General features: G+C 43.2%; 1 protein-coding gene across 9 annotated transcripts in view; it reads left to right on the top strand.

The window, feature by feature from the left end:
• Positions 1–9,212, top strand: part of PARN (poly(A)-specific ribonuclease) — a 199,452-nt gene that overhangs the window by 176,332 nt on the left and 13,908 nt on the right. The gene's annotated exons all lie outside the window — the stretch shown is intronic.

Raw genomic sequence — 9,212 nt, 5'->3', positions numbered from 1 at the left:
CCCATATAGACACTAAGAAAGGTTTGCTGTTCAGTTTTGGCATACCATGTTGTTTCTCTAACATTTTATTTTTTAAATTAATCACCACTTCTTTCCTGGATTTAAATGTGCACTTGGTATGCATTATAAAGTAGTTTACTTTGTGCATTCTAGTTTTGCATGCGAAGTGAGCTCAGACTCATAGAGGTTGTTTTGCTGGGTTTTCATCCTGACTTTTGATCTTTAAAATCAATCTGTAATATACTAGCCTGTCAACTTGCATATATTGAGTGTCTATACACACACACACACACACACACACCACTGGGGTACTAGCCTATCAACTTGCATATATTGAGTGTCCACACACACACACACACACACACACACACACACACACACACACCACTGGGGTACTAGCCTATCAACTTGCATATATTGAGTGTCTACACACACACACACAACACTGGGCCATAAAAATGGATAATCAAAAACTTAAAGGCCTTACTGCCTAAATCTGGTTTTCAGTGTTTAATAAAAACTGTTTTTGATCCAAAACCACTTTAGTTAAGCTATACGGGATACAGTCACAATTTTTATTTTTAATGAAAGAGTAACAGTTGAGAAAATTTTATATTGGTGTAGATATTTCATACAAATGCATATTCAAACATCTGAACTGTATTAATTTCACACCTATGTGAGGGCTTTCTCAGGCAAAATGTCCAGTAAACAGTAGCCCTTCGTAGGGAGCAAAGGCTTCTTATTTGAAGCTAGAAACTGTAGATTACGAACTGCCATGAAATTAGAAGATGCTTGCTCCTTGGAGAAAAGCTGTGACCAACCTAGATAGCATATTATAAAGCAGAGACATTACTTTGCCAACAAAGGTCCATCTAGTCAAAGCTATGGTTTTTCTAGTAGTCATGTATGGATGTGAGAGTTGAACCATAAAGAAAGCTAAGCACCAAAGAATTTATGCTTTTGAACTGTGGTGTTGGAGAAGACTCTTGAGAGTCTCTTGGACAGCATGGAGGTCCATCCAGTCCATCCTAAAGGAAATCAGTCCTGAATATTCATTGGAAGGACTGATGCTAAAGCTGAAACTCCAGTACTTTGGCCACCTGATGTGAAGAACTGACTCATTTGAAAAGACCCTGATGCTGGGAAGGATTGAAGGTAGGCAGAGAAGGGGACGACAAAGGATGAGATGGTTGGATGGCATCACTGACGTGATGGAGATGAGTTTGAGCACGCTCTGGGAGTTGGTGATAGACAGGGAGGCCTGGCGTGCTGCAGTCCGTGGGGTTGCAAAGAGCCACTGAGCGACTGAACTGAACTGAAGATCTTCCCTGGTGATCTAGAGGTTAAGAATCCATCTTCCAATGCAGGGATGCAGATTCGATCCCTGGTCAGGGATCCCACATACTGCAAGGCCACGACCAAGCCCGTGTGCCACAACTACTGAGCCCGTGCACTCTAGAGCCTGTTGTTGGCTCTACTACTAGAGAGAAGCCCATGCACAGCAACAAAGACCTAGTGAAGCCAAAAAAAAGGAAATATGGGGACTTGAATGGTTAAGTGGTCCAATGGTTAAGACTCTTCACTTCCAATGAATGGGGAGTTGCTCTGATCCCTCATTGGGGAACTGATATTCCCACATGCTGAGGGGTGCTGGAAAAAAAAAAAAAGAACTAAGAAATGTGTTGTAAATTAATGGGGGAAAATGTTTCTGAAAATGTTTTGTAAAATTAAAAGTCATATAAAAACAGGAACCTCCCAGAGGCAAGGTGCTTGCATAGGCTGTGATACATAGTAGACTCTTAGAAATTTATCAAGAGGAACACTAGACATTCATGGGTTATCTCAGTGACGTACAATGAGGATAAAAATAATGTTTCCAGCAAACACCTGCAAAATCATCACCTGCAAATTCAGGCTAAAATTAATGCAGTCAATCCTGATACTCATAGAAAACTACCTAATGTTGAGGACTAGTTCTGACAAAAGTGTATTCTGTATAAAGATAGAGTATTAACATCACTCCAGAAAGTTGAGGTCCCTCTGCCTCTGCCATCCCCCAGTTCTTCCTCAGTTTTTTTTTCTCTGTAGTTAAGCCTTTTCTGGAATTTCATACACATGGAATTATGAAGTACCCACTGTTTTATGTGAAGGCTTCATTCACTAAGCATGTGCTTGAGATTCCCCCGTGTTGCTTATATGAGTAATTCCTTATTGTTATGAGCTGAGTGTTTCATTGTATACCTGTGTTGCAGTTTGTTTGTTTGTTCCCCTATTGGTGAACATCTGCTTTGGTCCCAGTTTTGTTTATTATAGATGATAAGGACATATGACTTAAAGGCCCCTGGAGACAGACAAGCAGAGTGTTCCAGGAAGCATGGAGGAAAAGGAGCACCGAACAGAGGAATTAGGGAGCATTCTGTGAGGCTAGTGGTATTTGAGCAGGAAGAGATGGGCAGTAGGCTCTTGGCACAAACAGCAATGTCAGAATGGGAAATACAGGGTGTATTTGGGTTGATAAGCCCACTGGTGGACAGCAGACCATGTGGAAAACTGCATGTCATGGAATTAATTAAGGTAAACAGATGCTGTCTTTGCACCTCAACTGCCTCGTGGAAGAGAAGGCTAGAAGGACTTTGCTGGTGGTCCAGTGGTTAAGCATCCACATGCCAATGGAGGGGACGTGGGTTCGATCCCTAGTCCAGGAAGATCCCACATGCCACAAGGCAGCAAATCTCGTGAGTCACAACTGCTGAAGCTTGTGCATCTGGAGCCCATGCTGTGCAACAAGAGAAGCCGCTGCAGTGAGAGTCAGCCCACACACCACCGCAAAGAGTAACCCCTGCTCACCGCAGCCAGAGAAAACCGACTCACAGCAACAGAGACCAGGCGCAGCCAAAAGTAAATAAATAAATATTTTTTTTAAAAAAGATAAGGCTAGAGAAACCAATGGGGACCCAGATGACAGAGGAACCTGTATGCTGCTCTAAGCAGTTACAAGTCAATTTTGTGGTGAAAGCAGTGGAAGTCTCAGAGCTAGAAATATTTGATCAGATCTCTGCTTTGGAATATGTTTGGTAACATTGGAAGGAAAGGATTTGAAAGGGAAGGGAGACTGGGAGGAGGAGGAAGGGGAAGGACTAACCACTTCAGATCCTGTTTTAAGAATCGAGAGGCAAGATTGGGAGGGTGCACGGGCGACAGTGTAGGAAGGAGCTGGAACGGTGACTGAGAGTCAACAGGCAGGACTGGACAGGGTTGGAAGGAGACCCATGAGAGATGCTCATCATGTTGATAGAATGTTGGTTAAATGAGGGGATGAACTGAAGGGCCCAGGCATTGAAGAACGAAAAGGCATGGGTGCTGACTCCGGGGGACCCTAAAGGGACTCCACTGGTAACGAATCTACCTGCAGTGCAGAGACTCTGGTTCAATTCCTGGTTGGGAAGATCCCCCAAAGAAGGGATGGGGCTACCCACTCCGATATTCTTGGGCTTGCCTGGTGGCTCAGACAGTAAAGAATCCTCCTGCAATGTGGGAGACGTGGCTTCAATCCCTGGATTAGGAAGATCCCCTGGTAAGGGAATAGCTACTTACTGCAATATTCTTGCCTGGAGAATCCCACGGACAGAGGAGCCTGGCACACTACAGTCCCTGGGGTCTCAGAGTCAGACACAACCGAGCAACTTTCACTTTCACTTGTATCAAATGAGACGTTTTGTTAATGGGTCAGGGAGCTGCTTCCTTGTATTACTGGGTTGGTGATATATTTATCACTCGTGTGTAAGCGCTTACACAACTCAGTCCTAGATTGTGCTGCAGTAGACAGACATCACGGAGAAGGCAATGGCACCCCACTCCAGTACTCCTGCCTGGGAAATCCCATGGGCGGAGGAGCCTGGTGGGTTGCAGTCCATGGGGTCGTGAAGAGTCGGACACTGAGTGATTTCACTTTCACTTTTCACTGTCATGCATTGGAGAAGGAAATGGCAACCCACTCCAGTGTTCTTGCCTGGAGAATCCCAGGGACGGGGGAGCCTGGGGGGCTGCCGTCTCTGGGGTTGCACAGAGTCAGACACGACTGAAGTGACTTAGTAGTAGTAGTAGTAGTATAACTGTGGTGTAGTTATCAACTTCAGTAATTTTACATTGATATAATACAGTAATCTCCTATTTATATTCCAGTTTTATTATTTGATCCAATATTATCTTTATAGCTTTACCTCTAGTATAAGATCCAGTCTGTGATAATGTGTTGCAACTAATTTTCATTGTCTCTTTAGTCTTTTTTATGACAATGACATTTTTGAAGGACACCAACCCTTCACCCCACTTTTTTTCCATAAGGTATTTTTTTCATTTGGGTTTGTCTGATGTTTCTTCATGATTACATTCAAGTTATACAGTCCTGACTAGAATACTGCAGAAGTGATGCTGTGCCCTTCTCAGGATATCAGCCTCAGGAGTGACACTTTAAGGTCACGCGGATATCCTGCACTTCATCAAAGTTTCTCCTCTGATTTAGCATCTCTTGATGTTTTTGCATCAGTCATTCTTCATGTGATGGTTACCAATGGATAATTTGCCAGTTCCATCTCTCTCTACTTTTACCATTTCCTACTCCGCATTTAACCAGAATTAAGAGCTCTTCCCTCCTCTCTCTGTCTGTTGTGTATTGATGCAGACCCATGGGTTCCTGTCTTTTCTCAGTGGTTTAGAGTGTATTGTTGACCCTTAAATCACTCTGGTGCTCACATGCTTGGTCAGTCAGAGCCCTTTGCACCCCGGCCCCTGGTCCCTGTGCCAGGCCACTGTCATCTCCTGAGCAGTTTCCTGCTTTCTTGTATAGCAAGATACTCTGGGCTCATTTTGTGCTTTGTTTACCCCAGCCCTGGGATCAAGTTCTTCTTTGAGGAGCCCTTTTTGTTTTCAGTGGGGTATGGTGTTAGACATTATAATGTGGACACTACATGTGCTTGTGACCACTGAAATTTTTTTCCTTCTGTTCTTTCAGTGGGCAATACTGGGAAGTATGTGCATGGGTATACACATATATGTCATATACATACGCAGATAAACATGCACACGTGTACCCACACTTGGTTTTGAAATCCCAAGTCTGGGGACTTCCCTGGTATCCAGTGACTAAGACTCCGTGCTCCCAGTGCAGGGGTCCCAGGTTTGATCCTTGATCAGGGAACTAGATCCCAGATGTCACAACTAAGAGTTCACATGCTTCAACTGAAGGTCCGGCATGCCGCAATGAAAACTGAAGATCCTGCGTTGCAAGCAAATAAATAAATATTTCTTTAAAAAGAAGGAAATAGGAAACGTAATAGAAAATAGCCACTAAAAATGAAAAAAAAAAATGATATGCCACGCCCATACTCATATCTCCCATTTCATTCCATCCCCACAGGGTCCCCCTTGCCTTCTCCTGTTCCAGTATTTGCATATCTATTTTCCAACTACATCAACACTTTTACTAATTTGCTAAGCATTATCGTGTATCCAGACATTTTCAGAGTCGCTTCACTCATTTAACTACAGAAGCAAACCTACTGAAGAGTTCGGGATTTTTTCTTTAATTCCACCACCCACCCCAATATTCCACCCAAGAATGGGAATACAGGTTCATAAATTGCTGGTTTGTACTTTGCTTTTTTCACCATTTTCACTGGAAATTATTCCATATCAGTTCTTTGAGATTATCATTCATTCTTGTAAGTGCTTAGTTAGATTGACTATACATAGCATAGTCTATTCAACCAGTTTATAACCGATTATTCAACCAATTTCCTATACTTAGACATTTGGATATTTGGCAAGAAAATATCCTAATAACAAATAAAGTGGCAATGAGTAATCTTGTACATAAATATTTTTGCATTGTTGGAGGTATATCTTCTGAATTCCTAGAAGTGGGATTGCTAGCTCAAAGAGTAAACAGATACATAGTTTTGTTAAATACTGGCACATTTGCTTCTGGAAGAGTTGGACCATTTTTCATTCTCACTAGTGGTTTGTGAGTGCCTGTTTTCATAGTCTCACCAACAGAGTATTTCATCAAGCATTTGAATGTTTTTGCCAACCTAATGGTGAGAAACAATATTTCATTTTATTTTGTATCATGAAGGGAATTGAACATCTTTTTGTGTGTATAAGGGGTAATTGAACATTTTTTTGTGTGTTTAAGAGGTGTGTGTGTGGTCTATCTTTGTGTGTAATGAGCTATTTAGTCATAGCTTTGCTGATTTTCCTATAGAATTTTGGTCTTTTTTCCCTTTAATTTTGAGTTTTACTTGTATACTAGAGACATTAGCCTTTTATCTGTGAAACACTTTACCAATATTTTCTCCTGATTTCTCATTTGTCTTCACTGTGCTATGCAGTGGATTTTTATCTTTAAGTGATCAGATTTATAAATCTTTTATTACACATGGATTGTGAGTCATAGTGAGTCATGATGCCTCTGTCTACACCCAGGTATTGGAGGAATTCATCCATGTTTTCCTTCGGTATGTGTTTAGGTTCATATTCATTAGATATCTGATCCATTTTAACATTTTTTTCTTTTTTATGGGTAAAGAATGGGTCTAGTGTATCTTTTTCCATTTGTCCCACCACCGGTTTTTTGAAAGTTTATTTCTGCCCCAGTAGTTTGAATGTATGTGCTCAGTCACTCAGTTGTATCTGACTCTTTGCAACCCTTTGGACTGTAGCCCACCCGGCTCCTCTGTCCATGGAAATTTTCAGGCAGGAATACCAGAATTGGTTGCCATTTCTTCCTCCAGGGGAATTTAAATACTACCATTACCAAAAAAAATTTATTTATTCGACCGCCTCAGCTCTCATGCAGGATCTTTTGTTGCGATGTGCAGGCTCTCTAGCTGTGGCACTTGGGCTTAGTGGCCCCTCGGCATGTGGGATCTTAGTTCCTGGACCAGGGATCGAACCTGTGTCCCCTGCATTGCAAGGCAGATTCTTAACCACTGGACCACCCGGGAAATCCCTGATTACTACCTTTATCATCCGCTAGATTTCTGTGTGCAGTTAGGGATATTTCAGCACTTTGTATTTCTTGAAGTACCGATGGTTCCATCTGAGTTTTCATTAAACATTTATGTCTCAGAGGCTGTCATGTTCTAGGGTTTACAGCACAGAGGAATATTTAGGCCTCCTACCCCTTTTTAGATGGAGGGATATGTCCTTACTATCTTCCAACTTATGCTTTCTGAATTTTTCAAAATTTCTTGACACCAACCAAAAATAGTTTCAGTCTTTAAGAAAAATTTAAAGGTATTGTCAGTTTTCAAACAGCAAACTTTAGCATGAATTTTTAATACCCACCCCCCAATACTTCCATTGGTATTCTCCCTTTTCTTCATGTCCCCTCAATAAAAGATGTTTCTGAAAGCTGCAGATAATACAGGTGAAAAGAAGACAGTGGCAGGCCAGCCAGCCATTCTTAAGAGGCCATCTGCTCTGGGCTCTGTTCTGCTTCCTGTGGCTTTTAAACACCACCACCTTCTTCTTCTGAGTGCACAAGTGTAAGGTACAGGGAAGAGGGAAGTGCAGGAGTAACATTTCTGAACTTGAATAATTGAGTAGCCTGAGTGCTTTATAGGTAACATTTTTAAAGCAGCGGTACCCCACCCTTTTTGGCCGCAGGGACCAGGTTCATGGAAGACAATTTTTCCATTGACCAGGGTAGGTGGTGGTTTCAGGATGATTCTCAAAAGGAGCTTGCAACCTAGATCCCTCCCATGCACGGTTCACAATGGGGTTCGCTGTCCTATGAGGATCTGCTGCCCCCATTGATCCGACAGGATGCGGAGCTTGGTCGGCAATATGAGCGATGGAAAGCAGCTGTGAATACAGATGAAGCTTGACTTGCTCGCCCACTGCTCACCTCCTGCCATGCGGCCTGGTTCATCATCCAGTACAGGTCCATGGTCTGGGGGTTGGGGACCCCTGTTTTAAAGCACTCACTTCCTAGGAAAGGCTGACCCAGGGGCATGCTCACGTTCTCTCTCTCTCGCTATCCACCCTTCTCTCTGGGCTGGAATGGCCTCCCTTAAGGGGAATGACTGGATTCTTTATGCTTTTCATAACGTGGGGCTATGGTTTTTTAAAAAAAACCTGTAAGACTCATTTAGAGGAGACAGGACTCACACTGGCCATGTGGTCTCTGTTTTTATCAAGTTCTATTTCAGGGAACATACTTTCTTAAGGAAAATCAGGACATGTAATCTGATCTAATTCAGCATGTCAAATCCTGTAAAGTTTTAAAAATGAAGCCAGGTTTAATGATAATCTTGACAAGTCACTTTTTTGGAATAGAAGAAGATTCTATGAAGGTGGGGTATGGTTGTGTCTTTGCGACTCTATGGATTGTAGTCTCCCAGGCTCCTCTGTCCATGGGATTTCCCAGGCAAGAATACTGAAGTGGGTGGCCATTTCCTACTCCAGGGATCTTCCCAACCCAGGGATCAAATCTGTGTCTCCTGCGTTGGCAGGCAGACTCTTGACTGCTGAGCCACCCAGGAAGCCCTGAGGTATGCCCCTTAAGTATAGTCAAATGCACAAGTAGTGTGGCAGCAGACAGATCAAGAATTCTCCTGTTCTCCTGTGTATCTGTTAGGCAGGCATGTAAGTAACAGTGCTGTTTTGTGATTTAATGTAATCCATACCACTGCTTTGTTATGATTGCTCTGCTAGTCTGTTGTACTCTTTTGTTGCTGCTGCTGCTAAGTCGCTTCAGTCGTGTCCAACTCTGTGCGACCGAATAGAGGGCAGCCCACCAGGCTCCGCCATCCCTTGGATTCTCCAGGCAAGAACACTGGAGTGGGTTGCCATTGCCTTCTGCAATGTGTGAAAGTGAAGTCGCTCAGTCGTGTCTGACTCTTTACTCTTTACTGCAGCCTCCCAGGCTCCTCCGCCCATGGGATTTTCCAGGCAAGAGTACTGGAGTGGGGTGCCGTTGCCTTCTCCGACTCTTCTGTTAGGATTGTTGTTTAGTCTTTCAGTCATGTCTGACTCTTTTCTACCCCATGGACTGCAGGGCGCCAGCCCTCCTGTCCTTCACTAGCTCCTGGAGTTTGCTCAGACTCATGTCCATGATGGTCAGTGATACGACCATCTCATCCTCTATTGCCCTCTTCTTCTCCTGCCCTCAATCTTTCCCAACATCAGGGGCTTTCCCAATGAAT

The sequence above is a fragment of the Ovis aries genome, chromosome 24, assembly GCF_016772045.2.
Source record: "Ovis aries strain OAR_USU_Benz2616 breed Rambouillet chromosome 24, ARS-UI_Ramb_v3.0, whole genome shotgun sequence".
Taxonomy (NCBI): domain Eukaryota; kingdom Metazoa; phylum Chordata; class Mammalia; order Artiodactyla; family Bovidae; genus Ovis; species Ovis aries.
Note: the sequence above shows the minus strand (reverse complement) of the source record. Positions and strands in the feature narration are given on the sequence as shown.